General features: G+C 43.9%; 1 protein-coding gene across 2 annotated transcripts in view; it reads right to left on the reverse strand.

Annotated features, from left to right (window-relative positions):
- EDAR (ectodysplasin A receptor) overlaps window positions 1-23054 on the reverse strand; it is a 73232-nt gene extending 50178 nt beyond the window's left edge. Inside the window, exon 1 of one of the 2 annotated variants that reach the window (XM_021414381.1) lies at window positions 22757-23054. The gene's annotated coding sequence lies outside the window, so the exon portion shown is untranslated. The remainder of the gene's footprint in view (window positions 1-22756) is intronic. The other variant, XM_021414372.1, reaches the window with a different exon arrangement.

Here is a 24417-nt window from a genome sequence, read left to right on the forward strand (position 1 = left end):
CTAACCCAGACGTATTCTGCTCATTTTTATTTTTAGGTGAGAGGAGTATGCACTCCCCACAGAGGACTATTTCTATGCCAGCTTTAAGCTTTCAAACATCATCCATCCTTCTGTCATTTTGCCCAGGGAAGCAATACTTCAGAGTGGGCAAAAGGGCTCCCCATCTACTCAGAAATCTGAGGGGTCATTTTTCCTAATCCTTTTCTCATTTGGTTTATTTTTTGAGGAGACTTCAGTCATGGAAAAGTTTTGGAAAGCTATCCCTTGGCCATTATTAGGAAGCATACAAAGAGTTGTATTGTAGTATCTTGCCTTCAAGTGGCTAGGTACAGCTAACTTTGTAAGTCTAGGCTCTGTTTAGGAACAAAGGAGACCTCTGACGCATTTCAAGAACTTGTTCTACGAACAGGAGTAGTAGCATTATTTTCCCTTGGCTGTTTTGGAGAAGCTCTGGATAACAAAGGGCTTGCTTGCTTGTTTGTTTCTGTATAAGATCAGGCTTTCTGCTGTTTTCAAAGATGCTATCCAAGCTCCCACCAAGCTTGCCAGACTGTACCTGCTCAGATCCTCTACCATGCACGATGCAAAGATTCAAACCAAGACTCTACCAGACATCAGTGGCTTTACAAAGAGGAAGCAGATGGTGAAGTACAGTGTTTAAGTGACTTCTTGATAAGAAGATTAATTAAAAACTGTACACTTTGCTCATTTCACTTGTTTTGGTGAGTCAATATAAAATACCACTGTAATTTATTTTGGCCTGTGGGAATAATATCCCAGAAATAAAATCTCTTCTTAAATTCTAGTAGCTTAAGATCTCTGTAGAGCTGCTGCCTTCACTACAAGACCTATAATTAGCCATCCATTATGGTACTAAGCAGTAATATTGAGGAAGCCCATATTCCCCCTCGAGCACTGTATCCCAAATGTGCCAGGGAACATGTAAAGGACGTGCTGATGCCCCCCGCTCCTGCTGGAGCCAAGCAGTGCACGAGGTCTGAATTCCTCCCCAGGGCTCCTTGCAGAGCTCTTTTGCAGTGGTACCCCATATAAATCTTGTCTTTCTCAGCTGACTCACACTTTGAACATCAGGATTGCTGTACCATGTGTCCTAAAGCTGCAGTAGAGTGATTTGGGCTGCTTTCCCACTTTCTCATCTGGAATTATTGTCACCATTGATGGCTCTTCTGGGTTCTTCCCACTCACACTGTTGCTGCCTTGCCCACCTGTGGGGCATGGCTCCCAGTGCATTTTGTCATTTTCCATTGAGAAAATGAAGTAGCTTTACTTCTAGGAAGGATGGAAAGCTGATAAACCAAGCACTCCTGTCTTCAGGAAGATGGCAAATTTGTCCAGCCTTTGGACAGAGCACAACTGTAATGAGGAGGACACGGATGGAGATGGCTCATCAGAGCTGCTCCAGATCTGGCAATCACCTTGGGACAGCTAAAGTTTTCATGAGTGGAGGGGCTAGATGGCTTACTGGTCCAGCTGAAGACAGTTCAGATGGAGTGAAACAGCACAGATGAAGACTATGAGAGTAAAGGTGTTTCCCGTAATATTGGAAAGATTTTAACTTCCTTTCAAATACATAAATAAATAACAGTTTTCTCAGGTAGCATAACGTAAACGTAGAAAAATCCTACATTTGAATGAGAACATATTTTCCAAAGCCTCTTCCCATTTTATTGTCTGAAACTGTTTTCTGAATTAGAACTGAATTTACAAATGCTTTCAGTTGCTTAGAAACAGCATTGGCAAGGTTTATATGTGAACAAATCACTGCTGAAAGGATTGCCCCTTTCTGTGTGCAACCTTTACCAACGTTCATGCAGACTCTCTAGTGGAAGTGGCCTGGAGGAGTCTGTGGTGGCAAACACGGAGCTAATGAGGCCAGTACCCATCCTCACACACTGAGACTTACGTAGGGATGTTCCTCAGATGTGCCAGATCTCAGCTCTCATACAACCTCCTCTAAACTGCCAGCCAACCTAAATTTATACTTAGAAAATACATCGGATCCCCAACATGACAGCTCAGCTCTGACTTCTAATGGCAACTGTCAAGAACGCCAGCTCTTCAAGGCTCAGTGACATCAGGAATTCGGTTTGAAGACAGTTCTCGCGTTGAATCCTCTAGCTTCAAGTAAAAGGTACTGTAAGTAAATAACATTTTTACCAAACACTTCATTGCTACAGATCAATGCTAGCACACACTCAAATTTACTTTTCCCAGGTTCCACATAATGAGAACAAAGAACATTTCTATAAAGCACTGGAAATCTGGGGTTTTAGGCATGAAACCACGCAGGAGGTGTCATTCTTTGCTAGACTTTTAAATATTATTATTCCTCATATGCAATACTGTATGTTGATCCTAGCCAGCCTACTCCCACTTAACAGGGCAATCTTTGACCTGCCTCAGATACAGATATATTGTAACTTCTCTTTGTCAAGCATCTTTTGTGAAGAAATGGCTACAAACAGAAGACATTTTAGACCAAAGGAAGATACCAAGATTTTCTAAAATTCCAATGATCTTCCTCTCCAGGCTGACACTGAGCTGAAGGTTTGGACAACATTTTAATTTAGATCTCTAATCACTACAATTGGTCAGGCCTGAAAAAAGCGTTCTGCATTGCAGATTTGGTGCACTTTCTTTATCTAGCAGTAATAGTACGCATTGAAGTAAATTTCATTTTACTTGTTCAATAATGCCAGGGGCCTGATCTTGTTCCAGGTTTCTTTGGGAATGCAATGGTTATGTGCATAAGACCTAGGAAATGTACAATAAAAATAATAAATGAAGTGACCTCACTTCTGGATATTTAATGATTTTGGAGCTAGAACGCAAAAAAACCTCCCTTGATCTTGTCCCTTGGGTATTCTTTGAGATTCTGTTCTCACTAGGACTTTCTTAGAAGTTTGTTGAGAACTAATAACCTGTTCACATTGGAGATATTACAGTAACCCGGTCATTTTGAAACCCTACTAGGGCGTTGTAAAGTGCTCATATTTATATTCAAGTTAGGAATCTACTATACACAGTAGCAAGCATAAAAATAGTGGTTACTTGGAGAACTGGGAACAACTATGGGAGGCAAGAGAAAGAAATGCACTACGTCCTTAAGGAAAATGAAGTGATCTGATGACTGAGGAAGCTGATCAGGAGCTTTCTGGACCTGCTAGCTCACAGCTAAGCAATTCTGCTGTTTAGTGAACATGGAGGGTAAATGCAGCTGTTCGTGTGCAGGTTTCTGATGCTATCTGAGATGTCCTGTGGCCCTCTGCCTGACCTCGAGGCAGCACTCCAAAAGGGTGAAGTCAGACCTGTGTCAGACCAGCCAGCTCCACACAGCCCCACGCAGTCTCCCTCAGCACAACTGAAAGGGCAGTGGCCACACATGTAGGCAAATTAATACAGCTCTTCAGAAGGATCTTTTACTGATTTAAAATTACGGACAGAAAAAAAAGCTACACTGAAGACCTCATCCTTGAGATCACATAAAAGCAAGATGCCAAGTGATTTTCTCATTTCAAGTTATGATGGATGTCAGGGAAAGAAAACAGACATAAAATTCCAGTGGCTGGTGCCCACATCATGGTTTATTCCTACATGAACTGAGGGTAAAAATACCATTTTCCTGATTTAATTCATAGTTTTACAGGTTGCAAGAGAAAATAAATATATTATGTGAAAAAGCATTGTGTGGAGTCAAACTAGCTGTGTTTTTACCTATACACTGAGTGAGCGTATGTCTAGAGATATGCAGTATAGTAAATACAAGGGAGGGAAGCCACTCTCTCTTTGAAGTAGACCTGCATTTTGAGAGCATGGTGAAAACCTGGAGCCTCACGTAGTGGTTCTGTGGGTACATGTGGACAGGCTGCAAAGACAAACCTGACACAGCCTCTCTTCCCTCAGCAAATGGAGCCTGCGAAGAGCCAGCATGGTGACCAGACCCTCCCAAACCTGCTTCAATCTTTCTGAAAACTCTTTTATCAGAACCCTTCCAAGACAACGGCTTCAGTGAAGGTGCAGAGGCCACGGAGCAGAACGATGGCTAAAGAGTAAAACTGTCATTGTACAGGCAGCCTGACCTGTGCCCTGAGTACTGGGGTACGGACTGAAATCCTCAGGTGGCTACATGATTTCATCATGAAGTGAAAGTACAGCATGTTCATACTGTTACTCCCTCCCTTCTTAATAATTAGAAATTAATGCTCTTGACACCCTCTTAAACCATACCGTATGGAAACTACTTGCAGCACAGATAATCATTTTAGCTCACTGCTAAATGCGCTTGGTGCTGTACAGTACACAAATAAAGGCTGTCTCTTCCTCAAAGATCTTACAGTCTGGGAGATAAAAACATGAAAGTGCTCGGGAAAATGAGCAACCCGGGGACTGTGGGAGGGGCTCGTCGAAGTTACAACGTGAAAACCTCTCCTCTCCTGGAATTCACTTAAAGAACCTGCACATTTTGTTGCTAGAAGTGTGTGTTTCTGGGGTTCAGCAGTTTTATTGTTAAGAAAAAAACAGTGAAGCTGTTGACATTTGTTTGTGCCCAGTTTTCTAGCACTCAAGTAACACACTGCTGATAATTCCCCCGACACCACTAGGCCGTCCCCTCATGCCAGCCTGCTACAGACTCACTTTTCTCCCCATAACCAACTTGGTGGTTTCTGACCTCAAGAGGGGCTCAAGGGAGAGCTGTAGAGACTCAATGTCTCTTGTATATGACAGATGCCTTTTAATTTAAATATGTGAAATCAATAGACTGACTTACTTTTGCTTTCATATACTTAGGAAAATTATGAGTCACAAATTAAACAGAAGTATGATGTAATCAGCATGTGAAGTTTTCCACGGTCCATCTCTCTTCAGCTCTCAAGCATGGGTTAAACACAGGGACCACAGCCCCAGAAGCATGACACCACTCTCTCCCTGTGCTGGCACTGCTGGGGCACAGCAGAGTGTTGCTCAGAGCTGCCCTGTACCCCTTGCACATTTTTGCCTCCAAGTTCCTGGAAGCAAAGCTTGTTGTTACTGGAAGTACAGGGACTCAGCATCAGGCAGCAGAGACATCCCCAGGTCATAATTCCTTCTTTGTATGTCACCTCTCAGATGGTGATGGATCCCACAAAGAAAGGATGAATTCCTCTTCCCTTCTTGCCATGCTCTATGTCACATCAGAGGTGGCCCTGTTTTGGGATCACACCAGGATATCTCGTTCCTCAAACAATGCTTGAGATCAGATGTACCGTAGATCACACAGATGACACGGCTGATTTTGCCTTACCAGTACCAGAACAGTCCTGACATTAACAGGAATGATATAGCTGCACTTTCTCTTGCAAAGCATTATCAATGCATATGAAACAAGTGATCCATGGTGTAAAGTGTGCAGTTGTTCTGTGCCTCCCAGTGACACACTTGGAGCCAAGCATGTTTTGATATCAGGACAGTGAAAACCAGGTTTCCCTTTTACTGGAGGAACTGAAGGGCTGCTGGAGCAGAAGGCAGCTAATGCCAAGGTAAAACAGTGTACGTTTCTCATCATACACCTTTGAGTGATACATTCCAGAAGTGTTCTTTATTTAATCATGTAAGATAAATAAGCTACTACTTAATACAAACTAATTATTTTTTAAGCAGCATAGCTCAAAGATAATCTACGCTGCAGAATTCCTAGTGGCAAAGCCATCCAGGATTTTCTACATGTAAAATCATGAAGCTTGCTGTGATGCTTTTGAAGTTTTAATACGACATGCATTTGCCTGAAAAATTCTACGCAAGCAATAAGCACTCTTGTTCAGGTTCAGCCCTTCAAGGTGCAAATTCTGCATTTAGCTTCACAGTTTCAGTCCCTGAACACCTGACCTATCTGGCAATAAATTTGTGAACAACACGTTTATCTCTCAATGCAGTAAGAAAAGTCGGTGTTTTTAGTATTGATTATTCTCACGGCTACAGCAGGAAGAGTCCCGCGCAGTGTCTCGACAAAGACTCTCAGAAGGGAAAAAAGTCACAATGCCGCCTTCTTTACTTCTCTAATCACTGCAGATGTTGTGTAGTCACACCTATGAAAAGCTAAATACTGTGTCTCTGTTACATTTTTGATCTTCATTAATTATAGCTCAGAAAAGGGTACAGAAAGCAGGCCTGCCTCTTTAATACAAATAAGATTAATTGCACGGTTGTTCAGAAAATAAACCACCAGCAGTTAAACAAAAAATGTTTGTCTTTAAGCAGCCCTTGGATGAAGGTTTTTTAAACTGTTACAGGAAGTGAAGAGGCTGCCAAATCACCATGCCCGTGAGCCTCACTCTCATTATCAGCCTAAACGAACGCACACACCCCAACACTTTCATCCTCTTCCAGGCCCAAGAAAAAGCAAAAGGAGGCAGAAAGAAAAAAAAAAAAAAACACACCACACAACCACCTCTCCACACAAAGAGGTGTCTCTGAAGTCTGGAATGCACCCTGGCTGTTTGAAGAGGAGATTTATACCTGACACCCTCCTTGAAGCTCATTGTTGAGACTCGCCTGCGTTCAAATCAACCACAGACTGGCTGCTGCAGGTACTTCATCTTACACCGACCACATAATCTGAGAGAAATGTGCCGCGAACTGCTCACACTCTGAGCTAGAAAAAAAACAAGAAGAGAGCTGAACTCCTAACGCGGGCACTGAGTGGAGGGAGAAGCAGATGGGCAGGGGCTGTGCACAAGGAGGCGGTAGCACCACGAGGGCTGGGCTGCCTCCATGGCACCTGCGCTTCAGCACAGCCAGGGCAGTGTGCGATGCCCAAAGGAAGCCACAGCCAGCCAGATGCAGAGCCAGGCAGCAAATATTTGGTGTCCACTTTGCAGTTATCACCCGATAACAGCTGGGGTGCCAGGATTCCATCTGTGGTACAGAACCAGTTACAGCGCATTTCCCAGGGTGAAGAGTTACCGTGCCATTTGGAATAAGGCTGTATTAATTTATGGTATTTGAAATCGTTGATGAGATTTCCTAAGGTAGCACCAAAAGAGACACAAAGGCAGAAAAATGACGGTATATGAAACACTGTAATGGTTGTTATATCTAATAAATGGTTAATATAAAACGTAAAGTCAGAAAATCTTGTCCTTCTCTGTCAGTTCACAATGCCTATCTTTAATCCTGGGACCAGAAAATCATCTGGAATTAACTATCCTTAAGGGCCATTCTAGTACATCAGACTGACCTTTGAGGAGGACCCATGAGCGTTTTCTGGATTTCACCTAACAGACAGCTCTAGATTTGGTTTTCTGATTCTCTTTTTTCAAGCAGTTCAGAGCTGGGCTTCTTCCAAATTTTCCAGGCTCACAGGGATGTTTGGGATGTTGAGATCTGGGAAAAAGGAGCTGGTTCAATCCATTTCAGTTACAGAACGCTTTCTATATTTAGGATTTAAAATTATGGTTTATTAAGGATGCAAATTATGAGCATTCCTAGGACTCCAGGTACTTGCATGCCCCAGCTAGCACATAACCATCATGCTATTACAAATCTGACTAAAGCAGGTTAAATTTGCAGCAGATTTAAAATAGGGTAAAAGGGAGGGTGCGAAGAGAGATTGTACAACATGTTAAACATCTAGCCACTGGGTTGGGAGGAGAAACATCTACCGAACTGAACTGACACAACTGCTTGTGAAGCTACAGTATCAATCTCACCTTGGCCACAGGTATGCCCTTCTATTTTTGCAGTTGAAAGATTAACCATCTGAACATTTTTTTTCTTCCTTTTTTTTTTTTTTTTCCTTGGGAGATAATATCTTCTACCTGGTGCCAGCAGGAGGAGGTTCTCAAAGAAATCAGTTTCATCAGCCTGTGACCAATGTACTGAAAAGCAGATTGTGCCTCTGTGGCAGCAATCACGGCAATCCACTGTGGACACTTAGCCTGGAGCCTCCATAATTTCTGACACGGAGCATCAGAGGAAATAGCATTCAGCATTTCATTCTGACATTTCAGCTCTTGACAACAAGCTGGAGAATGCTGCTTGAACCCAAAGTCAAATGCAATGAAAGCAGCACAGCTTTATGAAAAAAAAGTGTAAGCAAAGCAGGTTCAGCTTGCTCTATCACACAGGCAGCCACAACAGAGGGAAACAGAAATACGTGGCTCTAGGCAGTCACTCCATTGCTGCACACTTGTTAAAAATAGCTTACTTGCAATTTTGAAGAAACACTAGCAGGGCCTCCTAGTCTAATGAGGGCACCAGCAATCAATTAGGCAGCCAACACCCTGGATTCCCCAGCACATCCTACTCCAGCCCTCAAAGAGATGACACCTTTCTCCTCTTCCTCCAGAAGTTTTCTGGTTTTGTTTCCATTCAGTCCTTTGCCTGGTACTAATCCAGCTTCTCTCCAACTCACATGCTTGGTCATGCCAGTGACTCCTCTTTATTCCTGCGCCATCTCTCTTGCCACCTACCCTTGCTCTGCTGCAGCTGCTGGACTTGCTGTGTGGTGAAGCGGAGCAGCCTGTCAGTGAAGGGCAGAAAGTCCCCTTTCCCCTTCCTGAACCCAATGCTTCTGCAACCACCACTCACGTGCCTGCTGATCTTCATAAAGCCCTGAGCAGGATCTCAGCATCCTTTCCTTCCTCCCTCCCATGTGCTGCAATCAACATCCTCTGCTCTGTCTGCTCCCCTGGTGCGGAGCATTTCAAGTCAGGCTTTCAGCAAATCCATAAACTCAAAGTGGCAAAGATACGCCGCACACATGTTGCTTCTGCATCAAAATAATCCTAGCTGGAGTGCAATCTCATCCAACTCACCCTCACCTACCAAGGGCCCGTTGCCACCAGGGCAATGCAGCAACATCAGCCTCTGTCCATAAAGGGGGGGTAATGCTGAGATCATCTTTTAAAGTCAAATGTAAGAACTCATGTTTCTGACTCATGAGGGCTGTGCCAACAGCTGTTCTCTGGCACATAGGCTCTTTTCCAAGAGCTAAAGACTGGTCAGGGGCAGCTCCTGGAAGAGGGCTCAGCCTAACTGAATGCAGTGCTCACAGTATGTGGTGGAAAAATCAGACATATACCTTTAGCAGTGTATTTTGTAGCAAACCCATAGAACAGGAAGTGATTTCATCCAGTGACTATTTTCTTGAAGTAAATAAAGGGTTATAGTAGCAGCATTTCTGGAAGACAGACCTATCAACTGCACAACAGCAACTGAGGAACTACATTTCTTTTACAGCCTGTCTAAGATGTCACACTGTGCAGAGACCTGGGGGCATGTTTTAGTGATGTGCTTTAAACGGTGAAAAGCAAAAGCTAATTCTTCTCAAAAAAGGCTGCAAGTAGGAAACTAGCTTAAAGGACAAAGATTTTGAGGGATAGCAAGTACCTGTGTTTAATTGTGCACAGGGTCGCTTTCAGATTCTGTTTCTGGCCATCTTGGCTCTGCCTTCTAAGACATCCACACAAACTCATGTATGTTCCTAAGTGCCAAATGTGTACACTGCATCTCAGTTTCGACAACAAGTGACAGTTAATTAAAACCATGCACCACACACAGCTTATCCTTTCACGATAAATGATGGCTCTGATAGATCCATCATTTTTATATTGTGCTTAATTACATCAAAGCTAGACCCACCAGAGTGCAAAGGAAAGGGTAGCATTTTTGTTTGTTACTAATAAGCTCTGTTGGCTACATTTCTCCTACACCACTGACATACAATGGAAAGTGACCAAAACCACATACGTTACATGTCAGTTAAAACCATTTCATTTTTGTTATCATGTCGTAACATTCTGGGTATACAAATCTTTAAAAATAAAGCCATACTATCACCCTGTCTCTTGGCAGCTCACAGTGATGTGAGTTTAAGGCTTTAAAAAACAATGACCAAGTTTCCCTGTTCATCCATTCTGCCCATTTTCCTTGCTCACTGTTACACATACAAAGCTCCTCACCTGAATCCCTCAGGTCCTGTTTATCTCCTGCACATCTATTCCTGTTGTAGGAAGAAGCAAGAGCTGGATATAGAACTGCAAAATGGCTCTCCCTAAGAGAACCTAATAAAACAAAATTCTCCTAAAGGGACTAACATCAGTCTTTAAAACATGAAGACCAGATTTTGCTGCCCCCATTCAGAGAGCTGCATCGACAGCTGAAATCAGTGGGCCTGCTATGAGGAAAGTGTATTCGCACAGTTAGCAAAGTCTCCCAAATAAAAAACAAACTGTCTACAATTAAAGTGGTTTTTTGAAGTCTACCTTGAGTGTTTAGAAGTATTATGATTCACGTAGACTATCTTTACTTCAAAGCCCTACAAAAGCCTGGAAATGAAAACCTGAGACTACCACATTCATGCCACCCATTACTCCTTCCCTGAAATTTGCCCCTACAACATCTTGTTCCTAAATTCTGCTGTACTCTCCATTTGCTCTTTGAGGAATGTTCTTGAACAGATTAAAAAGCACTGTGATTTGGTAAGAACTAAAGACTTGCATACGGGATATGGTTAGCACATTTTAGAAGAGTATATGGTTTCCATATATCAATTTATTATCGGAGTAGTAAGACACACTTTGAGTAAAATGGGGCAACATCAAATACTCACTCTGTTTAATTTGGAACAGGGAGCTCCTGTCTCTCAAGAGAGTGCCAAAACCACCGAGTTATTGGTATTTGCTGGATGGATTTTTTTTTCATCTGAGTGTATTTCCCCCAGCTCTAACCGGATCCCAAAGCAAACAGACAGAGCTTGTGCAGCCAGGGAGTCATTTTTCTCCTCCCCCACTCACCTGTGTGCCTCAGCCCTTCTTCCTAGCAGTCCTGCCCACCCAGAGGGTGCAGGGAGAAACATACTCTTTGGAGGTTTCACGATGCAAGTGGCTATTCTGGGGCTTCTGGTGAGCCTGTGAGCCTCTGAGAACTGCAGGTGGCAGAAAGGTCTTTGCAAATGTCGCAATGGGGACAGCTTCAGCCACAGCTGGCAGTCAGTCACAAGACATTGGTCCGTTGGAAACCAACCTCCAACCATGCTAGTGCCCCTGGAGTTGCTTGCCTTCCGACCCTCCCCAGTTTAAAATATCCTGGGATAATATCAAGCATGTTTTCCCTAAGAAATTTCTCTGTTTCACCAGAGATCAGAGCCAGGGACCAGATTTGTGACAGGAGCAGTGTGTGATGGACTTGATTCCCCACCTGTGCAGGTCACATTTAGTGGCAGCATCCTTGCTATTGCCGGAGTCTGAGAAAAGCCTCAAAATGGAGACCTCAAAAGCCAGCACACGTGCCTTGGCCATGGCTCCAGCAAGGCTCTTGGGAATATCCTACACAGGAGGCTCCCTCTGAACACCAGGAGCATTTCTGCACTAAGCGGGTGACGGAGCACTGCACAGGCTGCCCAGAGGCTGTGGGGTCTCCTCCTTGGGGATCTCCAGCAGCCACCTGGCCATGGCCATGGGCACCCTGCTCTGGGTGGCCCTGCTGGAGAGGGGGTGGGCCAGGGGGACACAGAGGGCCCTGCCAGCCTCAGACATCCTGGGATTCTGAAAACTGGTTGGGCAATCAGTTTTGTCCCCTCAAAATCTTTCCCATGGATTCCCTCCTACAGTCCACTTCTCTTCCACAAAATACAGTACTATTACTGCTCCAGCTCTTTGCACAAATAAGCCCCATTGGGGTAACACAACGGTAGATGTCTCTGCCTGCCAGAGGAAAACATCCTCCTGTATTTGAATTTCAGTTTGAAACTCTTACCCCTTGGTGGCTGGGGAGCCCTGCGTCACCACTGGGCAGCATGGCTGCAGGCCACCCCCTGCCAGGGCTCTCCAGCTCCTCACTGTTGAAGCCTTGCCGGTTTGCATCAGACAGCTCTCTTTCTCAGACAGATGACTCCTAAGCTCACCAACTGGTGCACCACCTGGGACAGGCTTTGGAAAGTGGGCTCCAGTTCTTACACTAATGAAAATTTAAATATTTTAGATTGAGTGTTCCCCACAGCCCCATACACCCTGGCAAGTACGCTAGCCACTAGGCAGCAGCACTGCTTCTTCTCTCCAAAGAGTCACAGATGCCTACAGGTATGGAAAGACACCTGTAACAGGAAACACAAGAACCAATATAGGGAGCACCATGGGGAGCACTCCAGAGAGCACTAGAAACAGTGAAAGTTTCTCCAGGCAGAGGAGGACCTCAAGGCCACGTCTCCCACATCCCAGCTGAGCATGGGCTAAAAATAAAAGCTCATCCACCACCAGCAGCAGGACTCACACATGATGTTCAGATCCATTTCTCCAACACAGCCTAGGCTGGGTAAAGCATGTCCAGAAGCACACGTTCAGGCATGCAAGGAACTCAGTGGATGTGAGCATGGGTGTTAAGGAATGTAGGCATCTCTGGGGTGAAGGGGCAGGCGAGCAAGGTTTCTTAGGACCTAAATTTTAGACTTCCACTTGTGAAGAGAGGAATCTGAGGCACCCAAGTTCCTCTGTGGAACATGAAGTCCACGAAGATGACCCAAAAGAAAGCTTCTGCTTCTCACCCCCCAGTGCTCCTGAATCAAAGATTCTGAGTGTCTGTTTGTTATTCTACAGACCTCTCACACACCCATCTCTAATTGCTCTTCTGTGATTAAGGAAAAGTGTTTCATCTGTATATATGAAAAAAGGTGAAAACTCTAGATGAAAAACATTGTGAAGTTCAGACAACTGTTTGTGAACTTTCATCTGTTCGGCAAAAATGGACATGTCTATGCAGCTAAGCAGAGGTCTGAGTGCAACACTTGTTAAATTAATACAGCTAGCATCAGTAACGATAGAGAAAATAGCACAGATAGCAGCTTTGCTTTTGTATGTATTTTTGGACTTCATTCATTTGATTTAACTAACATGGCTTTTGCAGCCTGTGCAGCTATTTTACCTTTTCTTTATTTTTTTGTCCAGTTCTGACAAGGACTCGCACAACAGCAAATGAAAACACAACACCAGTAGTCTGCTAAAATAAATGGCAAAAACATCCATGATATCAAGACTGAGGAAGCTTCTCAAGTCTTTGCATTCAAGTGTTTCCACCAAAATTGTTTCAAAAGAGATGAACAGAAATTTCTGAAGGAATAAAACAACTCCAAGCACCATACTTCCCATTCATTTTCTTCGCTTTTGTTTTAGAATTCCAGAACAAAAAGCCATACACACTTTCAAAAAAAAAAACAACTTCTGCTTATTTGATGTGGTAAGTACATACATCATTCTACCATTGGGTTTGGTGGGTTTTTTGGTTGCTTTTTTTAAGGAAAAATTTTGCCACTTACGCACATCTCTGAAATTCTTCAGGGATGCTTGTATAATTAGGAAGATCTTAGTGAATTAATAAGCCACAGTTCTTTGTAAAGATATTAAAATAACGTGAGAGTCACACCCAGGCTACAGTGTGGGTGAGCAATGCATGAAATTGAGCAAGGCTCAAACATATTGCTGAAAGCAAGCGTTCCCTTCCAGAGCAGGCTAGGTTTACCAGGTGTAAGCCCAACATTTCTCAGTCCCAGACTTGTACAGTGATGCTGTACCAAACCTTTTTAGCCACTACAAACCACAACAAGTTCAAAATCTGACTCATGTCTAAGCTTTGACTGGCTCACTGTTACCAGCTTAGTCATTGCCAGCAACCCTATATGCAACTGCTGATTCTGCGGCATCCTCAGCACAACTCCCTGCTATGGGAAAGCCCTGGTTAGTCAGCCTCACAAAAAGGTAGGGTATTTTGATATTTCTCTTACCATTGAGCCGCTTTGCTCTTCCTGCATTCCCATCTTAATCACTGTGTGAGCTGTTGGCCTTCCACGCTTTCTTTGTGTCTATGTAAATTCAGTGTTTGATGCTGCAGAGGCGGAGACGAGTTGTAAGACAAGGGGCAGGTGTGAGTGAAGGGAACAACCCAACAGCCAAACTATTTGAAAAAGAAACCTTTAATGTCTCATCAGCTCAGCACTTGAAAAAAAGCCTTCATAACTTGCCTTGAAAACTGGAAAAACAGGGTGTCTGGCTATAATTTAAGACATTAATAACACGGCGATATTGCCATTCCCTGACATATTTTGACTTTAGCACTGCAAAATGCTATCTTAAAAAGTAAGGCTGGTAATTAATACGTGAAATACTGTCAGTGACAGAGAAACTACAGAATGGCTGATTTGTTTCTCATTCACTTCAAATTTCAACATTTTCATTCACAGTCAAAATTTCAGTATTTTGAGAAAAGAGCCCAGGCTAAATTGTAGGGCACATCTGAAGAAATTTTTCTTTTGCTTTATTGAACAGACATACTGACAAGTAGTTTGACCTGACTAGAAATTGGAGAATACTTACAGTACAGTACCGTTGTGACTTTACAGACTGACCATGGGCTTCAGAATTACTCAGCTGCTACCATAAGCCCCCCTGAAACTGCACCCTGAAGACTGACACCCCAATTAATAAAAAGTTTCAGCAGTAAGTAATTTTCACCTGCAGCCTGTTTACAACAAAGCAAGAACACTGTGCCATGAGGGCACATAGGGCAATATGAACTGTCTGAATTTCCACAGTTTTATTTCCCTGTTCCAGAAAAGACTTTTAAGCATGGAGTTAAAATTTAAGACAGCTAGTAGCTCACTTGCCCTGTGTGAGACTATTTGCCTGTCTGAAGTTGTGCACCGTTGACAGCGTGCTTACAGGCTTGGCTGTATAACTCAGAATATATAGTACGCAGTCAGATAAAGCCTCTGCACATGCATCTTTACATCCATCACAGGGATCCCAGTAAGAAACCAGAAGTCAAAATGTATGTAAAATGTCGTACTGGACTTGTTCTTTCTGTTGAAAATAATCAACTGCTGAGACTCTTGCCTCATCCAGAACTTTTTATGATACTAGTAGATAGATGGGCAAATGCAGGCATCCTGCTCCTTACGCCTTCAAAGCTAGCACGTAAAGATAACAGTGTTTTCTTTTAATCTTTTTTTCATTACTGAATATTATGCTTACAACAATCCTGCTTTGCTACAGATGGTTTCCTGTTGTTTCTGCCAAATGTGAAATAGCAATAAAACTTGAAAAGGTTTTGATGCTGTCACTGCATGAAAAATTACATCTACGAGAGTAAATTAAATATGAGCCATAGCCTTTAATTGCTTTAATCTTACTTGGTAAGTGAACTTTTTTACCCCCACCTCCAACTCAAAGCTTCCGATAACATGACCTAAAGGGAAAAATATAGCTATGTATTTTAGTCAGGTAGAAAGCCGTCATTAACAAAAGCAAAAAAGAGGAAGGGGAAGTTGATAATTCTCATGTCCAGACCAACCAAACAGCCACCAACTCCAACTAACAAGAGCAGTGCCTTTGGCTCTGCATCATAAAATATGTAAAGTCATTTCTGTTAGAAGACAGTAGAGTTCCTGTTTTCAGAGCTATAATAAGGAGATCTATCATCTAAGCAGACAAATTACTAGAAAATGGCTTACATACTCCCAAGGGAACAGAGCCTTTGCTCCTTGCATCGGCAAATCTCAGTGAACTCAGAGACAGCTTTACTTGAATGCGAAAGGAGTATCGAGCAGCACTTCAAAGAAAAACTTTTGTATTTCGTATACAACTTATATAATGGGGAAAACTGTTAATGTTCCATATAGGCATAGATTCAGTGTTGTATGGGAGAAGGACTAAAGCAAAGTATTTTACCTACAAAGGCATGAGACAGGCACATTACTTACAATAACAAATGGGTGAGCTACATGGGTGCTCTCAAATCCTGCCAATATTTGACTGGCACCCCATCAGGACACTCATTTTCTAGAAAACTACAGTGAGCATTTAACCACATCCTTCTACCAACAAGGTAAGGCTGTCTTCACTGCCATGGATCTGTCTATACAAGCACTGAGGATAGAGGCAAAAAGAGTAAATACTAGAAACCGCTGTCATTTTGAGTGCATTTGTCTGTTGCTGTGCGTACAAGGCCTGGTATCACAGAGCTCTGCAGTGCAAGAAACAAGTTCTCTGTGTTATACTGGAGATTTGGCAAGCACCCATTTCTGCGGGAAGAAAGCATGTAACTGTAGTCTCACCTGACTGAGACATCAGTTTCGCAGCTGCTCAGCCCTCTCCTGCTCCTTACTGGAGATGGATTTGATACCTGTTCCCTGCAAGAAGCGATTTGCTCATGGAGGAGGGAGAAGCTGGCAGGACTGCTGTTTTCTTTAACTTGTGCTGACTTTCCCTGCTCTGCAGGCTGGGATTGAAAAACTGAAGCAGAGGTGGCAGGAGAGAGTGGAAAATGTTTGCAGTCATGAAGCTGCAACCACGTGGATGTGGCTCACCCACGTGCTGTGTCCCTGGGGCATCTCTTCAGGGTGCCCCTGGCATTTCCCCATGCCGAGATCCTGCAGCAGAGATACTGCTCAGGGGTTTAGTTTGACTTCCACCTAAGCTAAATTAAAAGCAGCTTTGTACAAGCTCTGAGTACCCCACAGCTATGGACAAATTGCAGTACGCTGTCCCAGCTGCAGTCACCATGAAGCCTTGGGGCAGGCAGGATACAAGGCTGCTTGGGCCTGTGAGGCCTACATGCCAGGCCTGCTGCCTTGCCTGAGGGATGACGTCTGTCTCTGGTGTCTGTTAAACCAGCACCATTCTCCCTGGGCCAAGGAACCGTCGCATGGACAGGAACATGCTCTTTCTTTTTTGCAGCGTAGCCCACATACATTTGGACATTGGGTGACCACCAGATACTGGCATGCAGGCCCCATTTGAAGGGGAACTGCTGGGGGAGTCTCCTGTTGGCTTCACTGGGAAGTGGATCAAGCCCCTGCACGTTTCTTTCTTCCTTTCTTAAGAATTTGGCCATTTGGTCATCAGCTGAATTATTCGCACCTTTCACATTCAATTAAATACCACAAAATGCTAGTGCAGGACTTTTCTCATAACTGGTTAGAAACCATGAGAGAAAACACAACCCTGCCACATCAGAGATGTTCTCCATATACCATACTGCATTTGCATCTAGGTTTCCTTGTTGCTAGCCAGTGCCATCTGTTATCTGTTTTGGTCTGCTTGTGAGAACTAGTAATTTCTGAAAATTTAGAGACAGGAAAGAACAATGGTTTTTTCCTTTGTATTCTATGTCCCAAAGAAACCAACTGTATCTACATATGCACACAAAAATATACCCCTTCAACTGGCAATACGCTAGCATATGCTTCTTCTATATGGAAAATTTAAAGAGACAAGGCCCATCAAGGGGAAATATTTGAACGTAATGAAATAAATGTGCGCCCAACAATGCTTGGATACTTAGTTCTGCTTTTGTCTCCCTTGGAGGGTGCTGACACTCAGACGTGGTGACGGATTAAGCAGTGACAGCTGAGATAGTTCCTGCCCTCAGCTGTGTGCTCTGCCTCTTGCTTGGAAATTACTGCCCTCCCACTGCCAGCACAACTGAATGCTTTGTGGATTTCAGACTGCCAGACTTCACGTGAACCTTGTCTCACGACAGTTTGCCAGCCTGTAAACTCCTGTGGTTTGCAGGCAAAGCACTGAGCTGTGCCGACCGCACAGGTGGAAAAGGTTGAGAAAGCAAGGGGGGCCCCGGCCAAGCAGCAGCAGCAGCCCACGCAGCGCTCCCATCCATTTCTGGAAATACAAAAGTGTTGAGCTCGAGGGACCCATTGTCACCAACTACCCCCTGAGCAAAGAAATGGCAAAATCTCAAGTGACAAAGAGAGAACACATCTTCAGCCTTTTCTCAGGGCTTTTGGTTTTTTTGGTTGATTGATTTGTATTTTTCTTTTGCAACTACGCTTCAGGGACAGTATGAAAATATGCTCAGCACTGACTAAACTCTGTTCCTTTGAGGTCTATTGCATATTTTTATTTTTCTAAGAAAAGAAATTTTACTTTAGCATGGTAATATCAAACTCCTCTTGGTTATACACGCTAAATTTCAGTCCCATGTTTGAGGATGCTGTCTGTTTCACAGTTCTCAACTATAGCAGGCTATGACCAGCATCAAATAGTTTAGCAGAGTCTGCCCTTTTATCCTTTCACCTAGCCCGTTCCTCATTTTTCTGCTGTTTTTCTCTTCCAAGATGTGCGATCTGGATGCACAGGCTCTTTCTGTCTCCTTCTTTTCAGTGACAGAAACCAATTTCTGTAAAACCCCAATTTATCAGCTATTAATATGCAGACATTCTTCCCTCCTCAGTCCTCCTCCCAAGCAGGGGAGCATGTATACACTCAAGGGAGAAAAATGGGGCATGTCACAGAAATGCATTATAGTCTGGAAAATTGTAAATATTGAATCCTGAACTATTAAAATGGTTCTTGCTTAAGATTAAAAGATAAATCATGATAGTCAATCTGCAAATAATTGTATGCTGCTTAACTGGCACTTCAGTAGATTTCTTTTGTGATATATCTGAAGGAAGAGATGGATGCACTCTCAGAATTAAAAGTTCTCTCAGTACTTGGCCATATGTTTCTGGTTTGGTCCCCAGACTGTTATACTGCTGAACAGAGGGTAGAGACTGATGTAACAGAAGTTCATATACCAACACAACCTCTAGAGGAGGTGGGAAAAAAAGTGAATCTTTCCAAGGCTCCTTAGTACCAAAGATCTGGCTTGGACTTAGATTCAGCCAAGTTTTGCAGCACCATGTCCTGGCTGTAAAGCCTAATGAACCAGAGGCTCATTAACACGATCTACAGGGGACATACATCCATCAGTATTTCCACAGCAGATACAAAGACAGTGAGAAACTGGAGCTCATATGTCATTATATTCCAGGCTTCAGCAGGAAAGCATATATTTCACTGAAGATCAGTTGGGAAGGGTTGGATGCTGTACGTTTGCAAAAAGGCTCATTGTGGCCTTCAAGACGAAAAGGATCGCAGGTCTACCATTATTTCAGGATGTCACAAGTGTAGTCAAGCTAAGCATTATAAGCATATAATAAGCATATTCTATGATTCTATGATTCTATGATTATAAACTTTTTCAGTTTTCTTCCCTGTATCTCCAGTGGCCATGGACCGTACCCAAATAACATTCCCAAAACACAGTTCACACGACCTGTGTTTATTATCAGAGCAGCTGTCGAAGCCCCTGGATGGTTGGGCCATGGAAAACCTCCTAACCCTGTGAGCACAGCAATTTGGCAAGGGCCAGCTCAGACACCACCAGCTGCGGGAGAGCTGTAGGGCAAGGAACAAGAGCAACATCAACCCCCTGAAAAAGCCTTTCCACCATAAAACTGACACAACTCTGGCAGTATCTTCTGCTGTGTAAATCCTTACAGCCCAAAAAGGAAATGAGCAATATTTAAGGCACTGAATCCCAAAAAGCTCAGTTCTGCAGAACCGAGACTGAAAATGAATAAATGCCAAAAACTCTATGAAATCCACCAAGGACTTTGCCATTGATTTTGCAGCGCAGATGGTCAGACATTAGGGCCATGTGGTAAAGTGAAACCTATTGGTATATTCATGGTGGATGATTCAGACCAAGCATTCTGGATTAACTTCATAGAATACCACTTTTGACAGCTGAAAACCAGCACTCAAAAGCATCAGATCAGGAGGATGTGGCCCTGACTCTGTCCCCACAGAGACTTGAAAATCCACTGGCAAAGCTTTAACTTCTTTGAAAGACAATAGCAGATAATGGTTTAAAATAGTCTTTGTTTATCTTTTATTCTTTTGTTTCCAGTGAGCTCTTTATGAATTTGAAAATGACTTCCTCTCCACTTTTGTTCTGATTTCCATGGTGGGAAGAAACAGAAAGATCTGAGCTACATCAAGTCAGAAGAAACGCATGCAACATTAGCACGGCTCAGGAAGCAGCGTTTGATCACTGAGCATTGCCACAGAGCCAGCAGGAGCTGGGCACACCAGCCTTGCGGGAGCTCTGCCATTGACTGCGTGGGCCCAGAAACTCAAGTTTGTTTTTTATAGAATTGGATGAGTTATAAATCAAATAAAAGAACAACAAGTTACTTGGCCTCCAAATAATACTTGGATGTCCTAGTTTTCTACTGTGTGAACACAGGTTCTTAGCTTTCCGGGAAAAGCATGGCCAAGTACTTTGCCCACGCGGTGACCACAAAGGCAGAACAATAGTATCTACAGAGAGGGACAGTCATACATACCATATGTATTCCAAGGAGGTAAATCTCTGTAAAGGATTAGACAGCAGTTAAAAAAGGGTTTATCACCTTGGAATACATATGATGTCTCTGATTTTGCAAACGGCTTCCTGTCCTAATGACTCACTGGCCAGAACATTTTTGTGTCTTAGGAAGGAACTGTTTTCCTCACCAACAGCTGCTGCTCCGGGAGGTGAAAAGAAGCACCTGTTATCTTCTGAAGGCATCATAAACAATAAAATACTGGGCCTTGAGGGTCCGGAGAACTCCAGAAGGCAGAAAAGACCTGGTTTGGAGAACAACCCGGAGGAACAAAACATATGCCTTTAAACAGATCTATCCCAGCTTCTCACAAATGACTCATGCAGGGTGTGGCCACGCTGGAACCTCTTGGTTTATTCTTCTATAGACAGAAGCTCATGTTGCAATTTATCTACCTTTTAGCTGAGAAGAGAAGCGGCATAGATACGATCTGAAACCCAGTTCCATCCGCGCACAGTTAAAGGAAACAACTCTGTTAAGGATATTAGAGGGGAATTCCTCTACTGATGACAACATGAGAAAAACATTATCTTAATATTAATCTTATCTTCAAAAGCTTATACTGCTATTTTTTGAAAACTGAGACTTGGACCATTTATCTAGTACGGCTAAATGGATTCGATTAGAAACTGTAGACATGTCAAAATATTCCAGTCCTCCAGGAAATGTCACCCTTACATGTCAAGCTGCCATGTTTCACATGGAGCCATTTCCAGAGGAATGCTAAACACTGTTTCAGTACAATTGCATTCAGCCCAACATCTTCAGTGAGGCAATTTCCACTGAACACAATTCAGTATGATCCCTTGAAAATGACCGCCTCAAAGTTTGACATGAAAAATTAAAACATCACACATTTTCCATCTAGGTGCAATAGAGAAAAAAAGCCTCTTCGTAGCAGCTGTTTTCTGTAAAATCTGTCTTCACTTAAAAAAAAATAGCACGCTGTCTTTTTCTGGGCATATTCTCATTCTCATCTGAGCTCTTTGCTGGGCTCAGGCTACATTTTTACTAACAGCAACATACCAGTGTTGTACCCTGGAAGCCAAAAGAGCCGGGCCAACCTTTGGTAAGAGTTTCAGTTGTCAGATACCTCCAGTGAAGCTAGGCTCTCGGAAGAAATTGTGAGTGGTGTGGAGCCAAACTGGCTCCTGATGAAAATGGCATATTTCCTTCATCTGATTGGTTTATTTTCATTTCAAAACTAGTTTCTTATTGGCGTTGCTCTTCAGTACAGGATGCCTAGACTTTCTTTTCATTTTTTACATGTTAGACAGTTATGACAGAAAAGGAAGGACCGAGTAACCCTGATCATAGACACGGAGTTTGTCTTCATTTTGCACAATGAAAGTAATTCCCTTTTAAAATTCATCATCAGCCATGGTTGTTGTTTTTTTGTTTTTTTTTTTTCCATAGAGATGCCAGACATTTAAATTATTTGACCAAAATGTTTCAAGATCCATCATACAAAATAGCAATTCACAACATGGTCTCCCTTCTCTTCTGTAGAGGAGTGGCAGCAGTATAGGCTTCACCTGTTCCAACAAACAGCAGCCGCAGGTGTAGAAGCTTTTCCTTGTAGCTAGAGGCATACAAAGAGGTTTTGGGTGGCAGCCCTAAGCTCCTGGGCACCATTGCAGTAGATAAGGCACACAGGGAATAGATCTGAAGCACTACTCAGTGCCCCAACATGCAACATCTAAAATGTCACAGGTTGCAAAAATGACAGCACACTTTCTCTTGGGCATACAAGCAACTTTTTCGCTAATCCACGGCACCAACCGTGGCAACAGACAACCAGCTGAGTACCAGCAGCTGCCACAGCCACGCAAGGCTCACACAGGCTGCTTGGGTCTGCTGCTGAGGTGTGTGTTAACCCGGGCTGAGCAATCTGCTCCCACTAAGGCAGCTGAGGTGGGCATATAAAGCTGCTCAGGTACTAAAGGTACAGGGCACGGTGCCCGGAGCGGGCGAGCTTTCCTCTGCAGACCTCAGTCTCTCAGCCCTCCTGCAGCAAGGCTGAGGAAGCAGGGGAAAATAAAAATCGGCATGCTACAAACATGTATTCACATGCACACGCAGCCAGCCTCCACGCTGCCGGTGCTGTGGTATCTGGTCGTAATTTCCAATGTGCAGTAACAGTATAAAATGTGTAGGCAAATTAGTTTGCAACATTAACACAAAACCCAAACCAGCAGTACCCCCATCCTCTCAAGAAATGCGTACCTCCACTCGAGTGAGCAGGTTCACCAGACTCACTCAGATTTGCGAACAGGTCAGAACATCGAGACTTCTCATAACAAATAGACCTAAAGCACTTCGAATCACAGATGCTACCAAGATCTCCAGCCACTTTCTGGCAGCCACAGAAAAAAAAATGCAGTTCTTTAATGCTGGGAGGAGATAAACTCACGGAACGGTCGCTCCTAAACCCACAGAGTTTCCAGTCGGAGTCCCAGCGACAGTCCTGCGGCAGAGCAGGTCCCCAGGGAGCCGCACCAGCTCTGGGGGCAAGCGGCACACCGCCCGACGCCAACCTACCTCACAGACGGGGTCACCACCACCGCAGCCGGGAGGTGAGGTCCTCCCGCAGGCGCAGGGCTCGGGGCGAGCGCTCGGACGGGCTCGCACAGGTGCCGAGGCTCGGGCACAGCCAGCACGCGTGTCCCCTCCTCACGGAGCTCGGCATGAATGTCCCCAGCAGGATCCCAGGGGTCTCCGGCGCGCCGCAGCACTCAGCTGTCACCCGGCGCTGCCTTCGCAGGATCGGAGGGCTTCCCAAGAACTTCTCCTTGGCTGTTTGCTCTCTGCTGGAGAAGTTTTGCGAACTGCAGGGAGCGGGACAGGGCTCCGGTCTGAGCAAACTCGCCTACCCCACCTAGAGGTGCGGGGCGAGCAGGCGCCCAGCATCCCCTCCCGTCCGCCTGCTCCTCTCCGGCTGGACTGGGGTTTTGCTCCGGAAAAGAAGCGGCTTCTGCCAGCTCTGTCCCGTAAAGGGGAGCCAGAGCCCGGGACGTGGAGCAAGGGAACTTTTCTGGGAAGGTGCCTGGAATGGAAGCAAAGAGGAGGAAATTTGCCGATCCATCTGCAAATGCTGGTACGTCAAAATCAAACTGTTCTGCACTAACAGATTAGATGTCAGGAGGAAGTTTATCACTGAGAGGGTGGTGAGGCACTGGCACAGGCTGCCCATAGAAGGCCCATCCCTGGAGGCATTCAAGGCCAGGCTGCATGGGGCCCTGGCCAGCTTGAGCTGGTGGGTGATCTAGAGGTTGGCAACCCTGTCTATGGCTGGGGGATTGAAAATGGATGATCTTTGAGGTCCCTTCCAACCCAAGCCATTCTATGTTTCCATTAACATCTTGATTTTGAGGGAATTTTGGACGACTCCCAGAGATTTCCCTCCCTCACTTTCCTGTTCTTCAGCAAAAGGTTTGGGAGCCCCAGACTTCCTGCAGGACTGCACCATGGGGCAGCCTGGGAGACCTCAAAAATCAGCGGGTCTCCTGGAGCTACGGGCAGCTCAGGGCACGCACAGCTCCCTCTTGCTTTTAAAAAACTCTAAAATAATCACCTTGATGTTTTTCAGATTGAAAATGTCACAGCTACCTTTCTAAACCACTGATTCCTTTCTTCCAATGAAAAAAAAAAAGAAAAGAAAGGAAGAAAGAAGGAAATATTCTTACAATGTTGAAATTTTCGACAGGTTGCAAATTCTAGCTGTCAGCTAGCTGTGCTTGAGGCAATGCCAGTTATTTCTGCAGAGCCGGTGCTCCCTAAAATCAGGAAATGTGCAATAACTTAGTCAGATAACATTATTTAACACTGAGGTGAAAATAAGATGAAAAAAGAAACAACCAAACAAACAAAAAAAACCCAGCTGCAAATGGCTTGAGTGCAACTAATGCTGTTAACTCAGAGGTTGTAACATATCAACATTGCAGTCGGTTTAGTGAGCTCTCAACATCTGCTGCGGAAAGCTGACTGTGGTTGGTAGATCAGTGAAAAATATTTTTAAGGGAAATCTTTCAGTGATGTAGGGATAGAAGATTCATAAAATCTGCATATTAAAGATATATATAGGTAATAGATAATAGGTAATATAGAGAATATTAAGAGATATAATAGATATAGATAATAAATAATAGATAGTATCTATTAATAACTATTTTCTATCTATATAATATAATATATAATAGATA

This window comes from Numida meleagris, chromosome 1 (genome assembly GCF_002078875.1).
Source record: "Numida meleagris isolate 19003 breed g44 Domestic line chromosome 1, NumMel1.0, whole genome shotgun sequence".
Classification (NCBI taxonomy): Eukaryota; Metazoa; Chordata; class Aves; order Galliformes; family Numididae; genus Numida; species Numida meleagris.